Below are 14,632 nucleotides of genomic sequence, written 5' to 3' on the forward strand. Positions count from 1 at the left end.
AATCACTGCATGGCAACAGCAGTGGTAAGGGTCAGCGCAGGTTACATTGGATAGTTAAACAGTGGGTTGATTTTCTGTGAGGAGTAAATCTCAGGAGGGCTGGTTGAGTTAGATTATATTTCTTGAGTAGACACTACTACGCTCCAAGGAGACCTGGTGATGACTGGGATTGTTCAAAAAACAGATGGTATGCTGTGTGAGTAGAATACAAGGCATGGCCTGTCCTTGCACTTGTCTGATGATGACGCTCGGACATATTGAGGGACTGAAGCTTATCAAAACAGTTCAAAAACATTCAAGGAGAAAATAATAATCTGGATACAACTCTGAGTATTCAATTTGGTGCTTCATAAATCCCCAACTTCAACAGCTGAGGCAAAGCAGACAGATGTACATGACTTTGATTTCTCACATTTTCTGTATTTCCACTTAGCATTGCAACTGAGCACAGGGGCGATCAGCACCATGGACAGTGGTGCAGACAGGAAAATTATGCACGAAACACTGAAAATTGAATGAAATCAAACTAAATGTACAGGTCCAATTAAATTGCATTATCACTTCTCTAAAGATATGTCCTATCGAAAGACGAGTGTATAGTCATGATATTTTGGGTAACAGTATGGAGAGATAGGAGGAAAGGGGAGTGAATATTTAATCAGCTATACCCAGGAGCAGGATAACATCACCACTAAAGTTGTCCACAAAGTACCAATGGGATTATGGGATTGTTTACACTAAACTGCAGGGTGTATACAGACCACATAAATATTTGGTGTTATTGAAGCTAGTAAATCCAAAACTCACCATTAGGTCCGATTGTAATAAAAGCTGACTACAATTCCTTTATATTTTCACCCCATTAGTGTCGGAGCCACATTTAAGCTCAACAAGAGCACTTGGCAGGGTTACAAAAAGCTGATAGATACATTTTAACATTCCAGTGAAGTAATCCCTCTTTAAATATTTCATTACTTCTTATCCACCGCTTCTGATAGCTGCACTTACCGCCCTTATAACGGAAATATGTATTACCTATTGCACTAAAAGCAACCCCACCATTCCCAGATGGGCGTAATTAAGTGCAAATCAAGGGACTTTGGACACTGATGCTCAGTGTGCATGAAAAAGCTCACTCTAGGTATAACATTAAAACATGTCTGTCTTCCATCCTTTGTCTTAGCATCCACTCTGCCAGCACATACTTTGACCCAGTCAACCTGTGACTGTCATAATGAAGAAAGAAGGAATACCCTAAATAAATAGAAAGAGGTGTGGTAAGGATGGAACGCTCAGAGGGAGAGTGTTTGTGTGTGAAAGAGAGACTGGAAAAATACAAAGAGAGGGAGGGGGATCCAACAACAAAGAGAGGAAGACAGCAGATGGTGTCAGGGATCATTGTGAGTGTAATGCCTGCCAAATTCAAACACAGCTTGATGATATCCTTCAATTCATCTCACTCCACTAGGTCATTGTCTACACACATCTATCTATCTATCTATCTATCTATCTATCTATCTATCTATCTATCTATCTATCTATCTATCTATCTATCTATCTATCTATCTATCTATCCATCTATCTATCTATCTATCTTTATATCTATCTATCTATCTATCTATCTATCTATCTATCTATCTATCTATCTGTCTGTCTGTCTGTCTATCCATCTATCTATCCATCTATCTATCTATCNACGCCCTATGGGCACCCTAACTTTGATTGGCTCTCAAGGCAATTCCCAGAGGATTTGGCTGTGGATAAATCGGGAGGTGTTACTAGACACCTATAGGAACATATGGTAAAAAAAGCTATTGGTAATAAATTATTTCACGATATGGCTAAAAAAATACCTAACTTTCCCTAACTATTAGAAAGAGAAACTAAATATTTCATGTAAAACATTTAGTAACACTAATAGCTTACAAATGCTGTTTAAAAAACCTTAATACATGAATAATCAAAAGCATCGACTGTATTTTGTTTCATAAATCAGGAGCCGACCTACTGCATTAAAAAATAAATGTATTTAAAATAAATAAGAATTAAAGTAGTCTAAATATATACCATAAAGAAAATGTATTCAGAACGGCTATAATATATAAATATTTATTTCAAAGTGTAATGTCACACTGTAATCTTGCTAGTTTATGTCATTTTTTTAAAAATGTAACAGTTATCTGAAAACGTATTTTTCAAAAACAGTTACCTTCTTTTTGTTTCCTGATTATGTAATTTCGTTACATGTATTCCATTACTCCTCAAGTGTGTCATATTCCTAAACAGTGGCCTTGTTTTAAATGTTTAATTCACAGGCAACTAAACTTTTATCTTCTCTTATCTGAAGGAAAAGCAGCTGAAGTCAAAGAGAGCCTGCAGTCCATGCAGAAGGACAGACTCTCAGTTGGACAATGGGTTGGAAAAGTACCAGCAGAACTATGAGAAGAAGCGGGATAATTGTTGTTTCTTAAGTAAAAATGTGTTCATTTTAAAACACCAAGTTGATCTATCTACTCTCTTACAAACATGTTGGTTAAGATGTGTTGACATTTCTACAACACACTCAAGGTATCACATATTATCATATTGGAATTATGCATTTTAAACATGTTGTCTTGTTTTAGCAAGCCAAAGCACCTGGGCTATAGTGCACACACACACACACACACACACACACACACACACACACACACACACACCTGTAGTACTTCCTTGTAAGATGACCTCTTGACTCCCCTACCAACTGGAAAAGGGGGATGACACTCTCACTCTTTGACTTATGTTGTGGAAAAGGAATATAATGAAACCCAAATGAAGACATAAGCACGGTCACACAATGTACAATATCCTTGCTCTCCTCCCTTGGTTGTATTATTGAGTACATTTAGTTTCAGTAGTTAAACAGAAGAAATGGTGGCCATCCACAACTTGACTGCAGAGGAGAGACTGCCATGTTGTGGCCAGAATAACAGACCACATGAGTAGGCCGTTTGTCAGTTTAGGCTAAAACACAAACATTTGAAGTGAAAACTAAAAAAGTATACTATTTCGTTTCTTTGAAAATGCCCGTCAAGCTAGCTGGGTTAACAGCTGTTTTACCCAGAGTTTTTGTGTTATTGTTTTGTAGTAGACCCATTAACCCACACACACAAGCACACAACACACACTCCCGTATAGCACTCCTCGGGCGTTGTTCTCCACTGGACCATCTCTAGACCAGAGACAAAAAATATTAGACTAAAGCTAATTTAAGGCTTCTTTTTTTTTTAAATGAAGAGAATAACTGAAGAGAGGACCAGACAATAGCCTTATCATAATACACTTGTTTATCTACCAAACCACCTACTATGAAGCTAGTATGGCGCATCCCCCTGGGTTTACAAATTACTGAAAATTGAAAGGTTTTGACAGTATCTTCATAGCATAGTGGGTAGTGAGGATTGGTCTTCTACCCTAAGGTTATGGGTTCACTCCCCACCTGGAATCTTTTAGTTTTTTTTCTTCATTAAGTTGTCTTTTATTGTGTCTTGAAAGAAAGTGTTTTTCATGAAGACCCTTGGCTGTCAGAGCACCAAATCAGTCTCGATTGGAAAAAAGTTGATAGGGAGAAATAGTAAAAGCATTTGATAAGCTTTTTAACTTCTGTATGCCTAAAAGTGCTTTGTGTTCAAGGTTGGAAACAATAGAATGACATATACAGAGAGTGTGATGTGTAAAGTCAGGCTTCTCACAATGTGCTGCTTTAATTTCACCCTGATGACAAACAAGGGTTCAATAATTCAGCAACCCCCCCCCCCAACAAATAGAGGCCGAGTCAATACAAATTGCCAAAACCTGATGACAACACAATTTGAAATACTGTCGTCTTGACCTTTTCCTCGTCCATTGTCATTTCATTTTACGGTTATCATTTTTGACATCATTTGTCTTATAATAGGGTTAGGGTTAGGGTAATAATAGGGACAGGTGGACTACCTGAAAAGGAAAGCAAAAGCCATGAAAAAAAGGGTTGTTTAGAACAGAAACAGACATTTCGGTGGTGCTTTGTTTCAGTTCTTTATTTGTCAAACACACAGTATTTGGTTGCTGTATTAATGATAAATTATACCAGTTATGGATATAATGTAAAACGTGTACAATCGACCCAAATAGTGAATGCAATATCTGCAGAGTAAAAAGATTTGGATACAAATTGAGAAGTTATTCTTAATTAATTTCAGCATGACACAGGTTATGTATTGCACAGGTACAGCAGATATCATCCTGCAATAACTTCGTCATTTATATTCAAGGACAACATTGCAGAGTGATTCATTGAAGCGCTGTGCAGGTGATACATAGAGCACTTTTTTTCAAATCTATTTTGAGTTACAGCATTTTTGACTGGATAGTAATAAAAAAGACTTTAAACTGAATTATGCCAGGGATACAACATTAGCCCCGCTTCACCTAAAGCTAATGCTGAAATGATTGGAAACATAATGGAGGCAAGAAGGTAAAAATCATAAAACAACATGTTTTTAAGTTTATAGGCTGCATGATAGGCCTTTTAAAATGTGTTTATGCTTTTTTAATTAGATAAAAGCTTGTATCTGTTCTATTTATTACAATGTGATCATAAAATAATATTAAAATCAAGGATAATATTTAGCTTTCATGTTTAAGATATAAACCTATCAGTTCTGGCAGCTTACACCAAAATCACATGCCTCCATAACCCTGAATAACCAAGAAGTAAGAATAACCTTCATGACTATAATCTATTAAGTTACATTTTATATTGTCCAGTAAGCTTTTTTATTATTATATACAAGAGGCTGTGGAAAACATTACATCAGATCTGGTGATAAATTACAGTACCCTTATAAAAAGGCTTTGTAAAAAATGGCTAAAAATTATCTCAATATTTATACTTTGGTTTGTCCTTTTGGTAACCTAAGAAACAGGTGGAAGGGACTTCAGTGAGGCTCATAGCATTTTTATACTATTGTTTAAATACGTTTCAGTTTGGTGTGTGTGCCTCTCACAGGGCGGTCAGTATCAAAATACCCCCGGGTACAAGTGACTGATATTTGTCATTGTATGAGGAGCCAGAGAGCTGAATTATTGAAGTGTTGTTTTTCATCAACCTGAAATTAAAGTAACACACACACACGTGCACACACACACACACACAATCACAGTCATTCACTCTAGCAAATTACTTCTGAAAACCCGCGTGGGACACAAAGTCCAAAATGAAAGTCCAACCTATTACCTCAGGGTGTGTGCGTGTGTTTACTTGATTGTGTGTTTGTGTTTATTACACTGCATCATATTTCTCAATTTACTCTACCTAATATAAAATCGACAGAGTTAACTGGACCTTATTCCCTAAAATGACCTTGTCCTGGTCGGCCCTGAGGAAGATAAAATATTGCATCACCAAAAGTAGACATTTTAAGGACAAAGCAAATGACCGGAATGTGTATTTATGATAGGATAAAACATACCATTAGGCTGGTAAAGGCAACCATTAATTTACAAGTCATTATGGCTCCTAACTGCCAATTCATCAGACATTATCTGCATTAAACATGCATGTATTTGCTGTAATCTGTGGTAAAGTGTAGCTTATTCAAGGAGCTTTAATGCCACCTAGAGGGTGATTAAGAGACGACAAAGATCTTAACTGTTAGTGTATGAACTGACTACAGTGAAGCTTACATGTTCTGTTTTCATTGAGGGACGCCTATGAGGGGCTGAAAAATCTTTTTTTATTTGCATGTGTGCATTCACAAAGATTATAACTTAGTTTTGTTGACACAATAAAACCAGAAAATGTGATGATGCAACAACTGAGCAATAAAGTCTAAAGTAATGTTTTCAGCACCTGAAACCCTAACCACTCTTCAAGGTAAGAGGATGATAAATATATGAAAACAATAACAATATCTGTGGTTTCAGCTGATATTGACTTTAATAATGTTTAAACATTTCATATGCACTGAAGTTATATTTTTTTCACACCTTTTTTTATTTGTTTCACTCTGTTCTATGGCTTCACACTTCACAGTTTCATAGCTGCATGTACTTGTGTGATATGAACTTGACAGGAAGCCAAGTACATCTTTGCAGAAGCTGCACGCCCAAAAGTCAACAGGAAATGAAAGCCCAAAAAAACTATGGCTCAACATGTAAACTAATATACACACAACTGGGGTGAGCTTACTGTAACCTGCCTCCCTAGTATTTGAAGAAAGGGGAAGAAAGATACAGAAATGACCTCTTCTCACTTTGAATCAGATTGTGGTGATGGTCAGAAGGAAACACTGTTGACTGCTGCTAGGAGACAGGATGCTGACCACGGTTTCTGCTTTTAAAGTCATGCCATTCATTTTACAATAGGGTACCTTATTACAATGTAACTATTTCTATGCAAAACAAGGTTAACAAAAACGGAAAAACAACACATGCTGTAGTTTTACATAATCAAAGTCTCCAAAAATCTACCTTATGAAAACCTTTCTCTGAGCGAAATATCCAAACCCAGGACTCCATGTTTTTTTTAATGCACTTCTCCATCATATAGCGATATTCACAATGTCTTTTCATACAGATATACCCAAAATTCTGCCAAATATTGTGTTTCTTTGAAAAAAGGAAAGCATGTTTGAACCTTGGTTGAATGCACATCAAAGGCCCGTAATGACTAATTCATTGTTAGGCTATTATTCAAAATGTGGTCCTTGCCACATATATTTTAGGCATTTTCAGTTTTTTTTTAATCAAATCAAACTGTGAAATGCTGAATGCCCTTACATACCTGCCTAACACCAAGTATCCAAGATGATCACCTGAATTGATGTAACTGCAACACTTCCATCCTGTAAAGAACAAGCTGACACAATAATCATAATTAGTACCCGGTGTGACTCACCCACATTCACAGAATTCACATTTGTGCATCGCAGAAGTCTGAGATGTGCTCATCAAAATGTCCCGACATAAATACATATTTCAAATGTTTCAGGTGACTTAATCATGCATGTATGAAGCAGCATTATAATCTCTAACCTAATCAAACATTAACTGTTCAAAAGCGGCATAGGAAAGATGAAAGGATTCAGGGTAATAAGCGGTGATAGGTATTGTACCTCTGGATGACTTTATAGCCAGCTGTTTATTTTAATGGGACTCAAATTACTAATGAGCACTTCTGACTTTACGCCCTCCAAGTTTCCATCGGCACTCGATCTATCCTATCAACACTTTTTCATTCCGGCCTGACATGTTTCATATATTTGTATTCTTATCTTAACCTTTTCAAGCCTTGTCATCTCATCTTTTCATTTCCTCTTACCATTGGCCCTCTCTGGTCTACACAGGAAGTGTCACAGTGTGCCCTGCGCCTGTCGCTGCCTCTCATCTCTCAGTCACAGAGACACACACGCCTCTGTGAGCAGGAACCCACCCACAGAGAGGAACTGTGGTTCATACCAAAGTTTCTCCACTTTAACACAGCTTGTCCTCCCCATCCGGCTCTACTTGGTGTTCAGTTCCTCTCAGATGATCAATCTGTCAGCCAGCTGCAGCTGAGCCACACTGCAGCCACAACATGAGCCTACGGAAACTCAGTGAGTACTGTGTATGTATGTGCGTGTGTGTGTGTGTGTGTGTGTGTGTGTGTGTGTGTGTGTGTGTGTGTGTGTGTGTGTGTGTGTGTGTGTGTAGAGCAGCTGCACTTCATGTGTTTACATATATCGTAAAGCATTAACTGCCATGTTAGTTTTACAATAATGTGGGGATAATGATGACATCCAAAAACACAGTTGCAGCTTCATTTAAATTCAGAAAAGAAGACGTACAACGATATTAAGAGATTTCATAGAGACGTGCTGCGTTTATTCTAATTAAATTAAATATAAATATAATTGTTATTATAAACAGTATATAGCTGCAAATGATTGACTGATTCTAAATCTCATTTGTTGGGTAACACGATCAAGACACTTGCTCAGAAAGGGGTATTTTGCAGTAACAATTCATTTGAAGCTGCATGTGTTGATGTTGGCCACTTCAGGGCAGCAGAACAAACTGAAAACACAACATCTGTAGGTTTATGTTACTATTTGTGGATCTGTTTTAGTCTTTAACAACTTCTTAAAAATAACTAACTCTTAATGTACTCTTAACTAATATATAATAAGAGCTGGTTGGTTCAGCACAACACATTTCATAATAGTGATTTGATGTAATATAAATGACAAATTATTATTGTACAGCTGTAATCCAACCAGCTTCTTTAACTTCTCCATCCTCATAAAACACGTCACAGTTACCACATTCTGAGCATGTCTTCTTTTCTGACTGTTCCACCCTCAAGGTTTCAAGTGGTTTGGTAGCCTCACCAACCTCACATTTCGTCGCTCCACTGAGAAATCAGACTCCAATTCTTCTTCAAAGTCTGAATCAGGAATTGTGACTGAAGATGGCACGGACTGTGGTGGCGTCACCGGGGCGACCCTTGCTCCACTGGTTGAGACCACCATGGATGACATGGATGCCATGCGTCCTCGCACCTCCAGCTACGTACGCTCTAGTGAGGACTACTCTCACATGGGCACCTTGCCACGACTATTCATGAGGAGAAGAAACAAGAATAATAAAGGTAAAGCTTCAGAAGTTAGGAACAACACTTTTGTAATATCTATTAAAGGTCCCCTATTATACTCTTTTTCATCAACATATTATAGGCCTCATACAAAACATGTCTCTGAAGTGTTTGGCTCTATACCAAACAGATTGTGCATTGTAGCATCCCATAAATCCCTCTGTTTCAACCCTGTTCCAAAAGTGCTGATTCTGGGTCTGTTACTTTAGATGAAAATAAGGAGCCACTCCCCACGCCGCTCTGCTCTAGGAGGAGATTCAGGTGATAAGGTTGGGGGGTTACCTTGGTTGGTTATTGGCTAATGGTTACACAAGCCAAAAAAGCCTTATGACATCTCAAAGTGGCCAAAATATGATCAGCTCATTTTCAGACAGGTTTTTATATAAATGGATCAGGACACAAAGGGAGGGGGTCTTTGTTCCTGAAACTTTCAGAATCTCTTTACACAGAGTGTATGTATAAAATGCATGAAAAAGTGGATTTTGCATAATAGGTCACCTTTAAACTAAACAAATTGTCATGTTTGTTTCTGATGTTCCCACCTCTTTGTAGGAGGCCCCAACGACAATAAGAAGAGTAAAGACAAGACAAGCATCAGCAGAAGTCAAAGCCAGCGACCTGCAGGGTCCCAAGAGTGTGGCCCCCTGAGGCTCAAATTCCCCTTACCCACAGTGGCTGATGAAGAGCTTGGGAAATCCTTTCTCACTGATCCCAAGACCCAGCCTGAGCCTGCAGGGGAGACTGATGTTGTCACAAACACCCAAAACACCGACCATGGCCCTGTAGCTGCCATGCCGCCATCTAGTGGCTCAAGTGCCGCACCCAAACCAGAGGCTTGTGACGAGCAGTGCATCACCCAGACAGGTGTGGACATGAATCCAGAGGATGGGTTGGAGCCTCAGGCTGTGTCCGAACCAAAGCAGGAGGCAGAGAGCACAGAGCTGACAGGAGGAGGCGACAAAGGAAAAGGAAACCCAGACTCTGACAGCATTTACTGGTGATTTTCATTATTTTTCCTGTTGGATTTGAACGGTATATTTTTCATCCTTTTGAAAACGTATTGAAAGAGAAAAACTAACTAAACTTATTCAGGAAGAGGGGACAATGCCATTCATTAAAGGGCCGGTTGTATAACATGTTGACCCAGATTTGGGTGGTAAGAATTGTTATTAAAACTAAGCAAGGGTCATAATGTTCATAAAGGACAACAGATCGGCCCATTAAAAATACATTTGGAAACCTCAAGTGATGACTAAAGAGTACTAAAAAATTATTTCCAAGTATTTTTATTTATTGGAAAAATATTACACATGATTCTCTGCCCACTAAATTGGACAAAAATATACCGCTCCTAATATACCAACCTCATTATTAACTACGTTGTGGTAATTAAAACAACACTTTGTTGAGATTACTTGAATTATTCGAGTAATGGATAGTGTAGTGTATTTATATTACTTATTTATTATATACAACTCAAGAGCTTGCAATTGACACCACACCACACTTGCCTATGTGAAAATATATTATATTCCTTAGCTTAGGTAGCCTTATTTATTTATTCAAATAAACACACAGTAAATGTTGGCCTTGGTATAATCCAGGGCTGAATAACTGTACACATGAAAGTGAAGACACGTTGGGTCAATATAGGGAACAGAAGCGCAGTTTTGCCCCTGACCCTGGAAAAAGGTTAATCCGTCCATGCTCCATTTTAACCAGGGGGCGTAAAATTATTTCACTGTGCGTGGAGACACCGGGAAGTTGGCTGCTTCACAGAGTGCTGACTTTAATGTGGACACAACTTGCCTCGAGCGATGGGTGTGAGGTGAGACGATAACAGGATTAATTACTTGACTTTTTCACAGGCAGCAGGTGATATCGATCACTTTCATTGATCAGATGCTGGCGTAAAGCTGGCGCACTGTTGGTTTCTTTTATGTTTTCTTATATTTTGCATTGATTTGTGTGCTTCCTCACAGGAGACCGAGGTCATTTTGTGCGTTAATTGTGTGCGTTACATAATGTGTGGATAAAGGATAATGGATAAAGTGGATTAATCAACACATTTAGAGTTTTTGGAGAGTTCTAGGGGAATATGTTGTGTAACTCCTCCTCCCGATTGCGTCTCCTCGCTAATTTCCCATGACATGTCTCACTGCCGACAATATTCCATGCGTTCTAACGGAGTGCGTGTATCGTGTTACAGTAGGATGTTGCAGTGTGTGTGCACGCGTGGGTATGCGCATGCGCGAGCGTGCAGCATCAGCCCATTAGTTCAGCACAGGGACCGTGGGAAATATGGCTTTATGGTGTAGTGTAGGTTCACTATGGCCACTTCAAAGAGCTCTCTGTCTCCTCAGCCCTAAATCACAGGCACTTCACTCAGCCTGACTGTCCATTTCCCTCTCATGCTCTTATTCTGTCCAAAGTGCAGCTCTTCATACTTTGTCTGGCTTTGCCTTACTGGAAAACAAAGTTCACTTCTCAGTCAGTGGTGGTGGTGGTAAAATTTGGCTCTGAAATGAAATGCTGTCATGGTGTGTTAGTCGGTTTATAGCTGGCATGATTATATATTTAGTTATTTACCCCCTATCATAAAGCAAAGCATGTGAATGTATTTGTTGGGCACTCGTTTAAGAAGGGGGCCCTCAGCTAAAAACTAGTTGATTTACAGTAAATCTCTGGCTTTACCATCTCAACTGTGATGCTCTTTTTCGTTGTCATACTGTATGACAACTAAATATAGTTTAGTGGTGGACTGTTAGGCCAGATGAAAGAGTTTCAATATGATCGTGTATTATGTAACATAATACACGAAAAACGTAACTACAAGGTAACATAGTTTATGTTAACTTGTAGTTATGTTTTTCACTAACTTGTGACATTTGAGAGACACAACAATTACCTGATTCATCAATAAAGATAACATGCAGATAAGTCTAGCCCCAAGCAAAGCCAATTTCAAATCAATTTGAATTATATAGCCCACGATAACATGTTTCTCTCAGAGCTTTACAGTTTGTACAACCTATGACAGCCTCTGTTCTCACATCCTTGAGTCAGATGCTGTTGCTGTTTGTACAGAGTAGAAGTAGTAGTAACAAATAAAAGTCAAGCTTTATATCACGTGTAATCATTTAAAGTCAAAGTACAAGGGTTTCACACAGCAACTTAAGTTTACTGCTCTATTTGAGGTTGTTGCAACAAATTGACTATTGCCTGCAGACACTTTGCATCGTTGATTCGTTGCCAAGCTTTCTGTATTGTGTTTTGAGAAGTTATTAAGAGATTAAATAAAGATCGCTTTACTGCAGTCATAAAACAACTGTGAGGGGTTTTGCATAAGATAAATGGTGTTTATTATAAATCTACTGTAGTGCTCGATGGCCTTCTTGCTATTTCGGTCGGCTGTTTTTATAGCCTGATGTATGATTGGTATGTTTTTCTATTTACAGCTCAGTCACATTCTTGTCTGGATAAATGCTAATGTTATCAGTGAAAAGTATGGAGGGCAAATATTTCCCACTGTACAACCATTTTTCCAAAATGTAATCTCAGGGGCAGTTTGGTGAGGGAATATTAGCTCTTCTGTCGTGGGAACTATTAACATTCCCCTAGATGGGACCCTTTGATCTGGCCTCATGTGTAACACAGCTTCGCTCGGGGCCCTTTGAGACCCATCATGCAAATTGGAAACTACGGCGATTGATCCCGAAACTTGTCTGCGAGTGTAATTGCCCCTTTAGCTCTCCCTCGCTCTGAATCACAAAGTACCAACAGTATGACTCCCAGGGCTCCGGCGCAGCGGGGGTTTTGACACATGATCCGGATACATCATGAGTGTAAAAGTTTGAGTTATGGTGCCTGGGAGATTTGAGAGGCCAGCTCCATATTTGGCAACCTTAGCTGCTCAGTGGCGTTTGTTATCTATCCATTTTCGCATAAATCTGGCTTGCATCAACATGCAACTCAGTGGAGAGGCCGCTGCAGAGGAGGGGCATGGGAATACAGCCGTGTTTTATGTCTGCAGTAACATTCACCTGTTACCAGACCAGATCCAACATAACTGTGTGCACATGTGTGTTGATACACATGTTCACACAATTCAACAGGGGTTTACAGCCTTTTTCCTGTTATTACACTGGCTAACATTTCCTCTCTTTCATCTTTTCTCCCGTTTTTTCAGCCTCATGGAGCCAGCAGAGAGCCAGGGGGAATATGTGCAGGTAAGTCTGCTTCCAAGTGTGTGTGTGTGTGTGTGTGTGTGTGTGTGTGTGTGTGTGTGTGTGTGTGTGTGTGTGTGTGTGTGTGTGTGTGTGTGTGTGTGTGTGTGTGTGTGTGTGTGTGTGTGTGTGTGTGTGTGTGTGTGTGTGTGTGTGTATTGTTTTCCCTTTTTTGTCAGATCCTTTACTTAAGTACAAGTACAAATAATATGGTCTTGAAATACTCCACTACAAGTAGAAGTCCTCCGTTCAGAATGTTACTTGAGTACAAGTACAAGACTATTAGCATAAAAATATACTTGAAAAGTGAAAGTACTCATTCTGCAAAATGGCCCATTTCAGAATGATTTAAAGTACAGAAGTATTATCAACTAAGTGCACCTCAAGAATTAAAAGTACTCGTTGCAGTTTATCTATGTTGACCACAATTAGATATGTGGAACTCTGTAGATTAGCAGTACAGTACTGCATTATATCAGCAACTGAGTGTTACATTAAGTGTAGTGGAGTAAAAAGTAGAAGTATAAAAAAAAGCTTTAACNTTGAACGCTATCAATATTGGATTTTTTCTATTGATTACATTAAAACAATATATCTAACCTAATTGGAAAAGTCCAATAATGATGCATCTGTAAAACATCCCCCCTCATTTTCAACATAAAACCTGATCCCATCTTCGATATTTCTTTACAATACATCACCCGAAACTTTGTTCTGACACATCACAGTTTTTTCATCCATAGTTTGTTGATACTCACCACTGGAAGTTTGAAATCAAAATCTGATTGTCTTCCTGATTCCTGACAATTACGACACAAATGTATTCAATGCTGTTTTCATGTTAATTCATATTGTGCCTTATAATCATTATTATACTGTAAGCCATCTGTATATGAGTTGACATTTATTTGAATGATGAAATATGCTGGGTGTTGCAGGATGTATCTTCTGTATTTGGCATTTTAAGGACATATATTTATACATATTGTCATTAGTGTGAGACTTATGTTTTAATAGTGTAAGGATTTATGTAACTGCAAACACGGTGCAAAATGCTTTTTTATTGGAAACATCGCCAACAATTGAAAATAATTATTGATGTTTGACATTTACAACTCACACTTTATCACCAGGATCTTTTCTTTATTAGAGGGAACAAGATCAAGTCTTTTGTCAGTCTGTTTATTATACCTGGAGTTTTTTGCTTATTTCATTTACAGAACAACCTTTGGCCAACTGATTTGAACTCAACACCACACCCATTATATCAATGTGTTTCAATGTTTTCTATTTAGAAATAAATGCTTACTTTTCTTATTATCATCTGTTGATTTCTTGCCCACCAAAACATTATCTTATACACCATGAATGGTTGAATACGTAGACAGCTGCATTAGAAAGGGACCCGCACAGTTAAGTATAGAATTACAATTGTGTACACCATGAAAGCCTTAAAGCAGGGGGGTCAAACTCAAATACACAGTGGGCCAAAATAAAAAAATGGGTACTAGTCGAGGGCCGGACTGGTTCAATGTTTATTGCAAAACTTATTGAAATGAATTTATTGCACATATTAAACCTGGAACTAACAAAGCTTAAATGATTGCCTATAAAAACAACATTAAACATTAAATAATCAGTTGCATTCATTTCTTATGGCTCTATCTGCAGCTTTTCCAGAGTCATTTCTTATGATTACATTTTCCCACAGGCCAACAACAGCTTCAACAAAACTATTTCCCTCAAAGAGAAA

At 38.3% G+C, this 14,632-nt stretch overlaps 2 protein-coding genes across 2 annotated transcripts in view; both read right to left on the reverse strand.

The window, feature by feature from the left end:
• The window catches only part of LOC104963762 (forkhead box protein P1-like), a 924,791-nt gene that overhangs the window by 253,382 nt on the left and 656,777 nt on the right, over window positions 1-14,632 (reverse strand). The gene's annotated exons all lie outside the window — the stretch shown is intronic.
• LOC104963749 (mitochondrial import receptor subunit TOM40 homolog) overlaps window positions 1-14,632 on the reverse strand; it is a 666,013-nt gene that overhangs the window by 183,815 nt on the left and 467,566 nt on the right. The gene's annotated exons all lie outside the window — the stretch shown is intronic.

Source organism: Notothenia coriiceps, unplaced genomic scaffold, assembly GCF_000735185.1.
Source record: "Notothenia coriiceps isolate Sejong01 unplaced genomic scaffold, NC01 NC01_scaffold00036400, whole genome shotgun sequence".
Taxonomy (NCBI): Eukaryota; Metazoa; Chordata; class Actinopteri; order Perciformes; family Nototheniidae; genus Notothenia; species Notothenia coriiceps.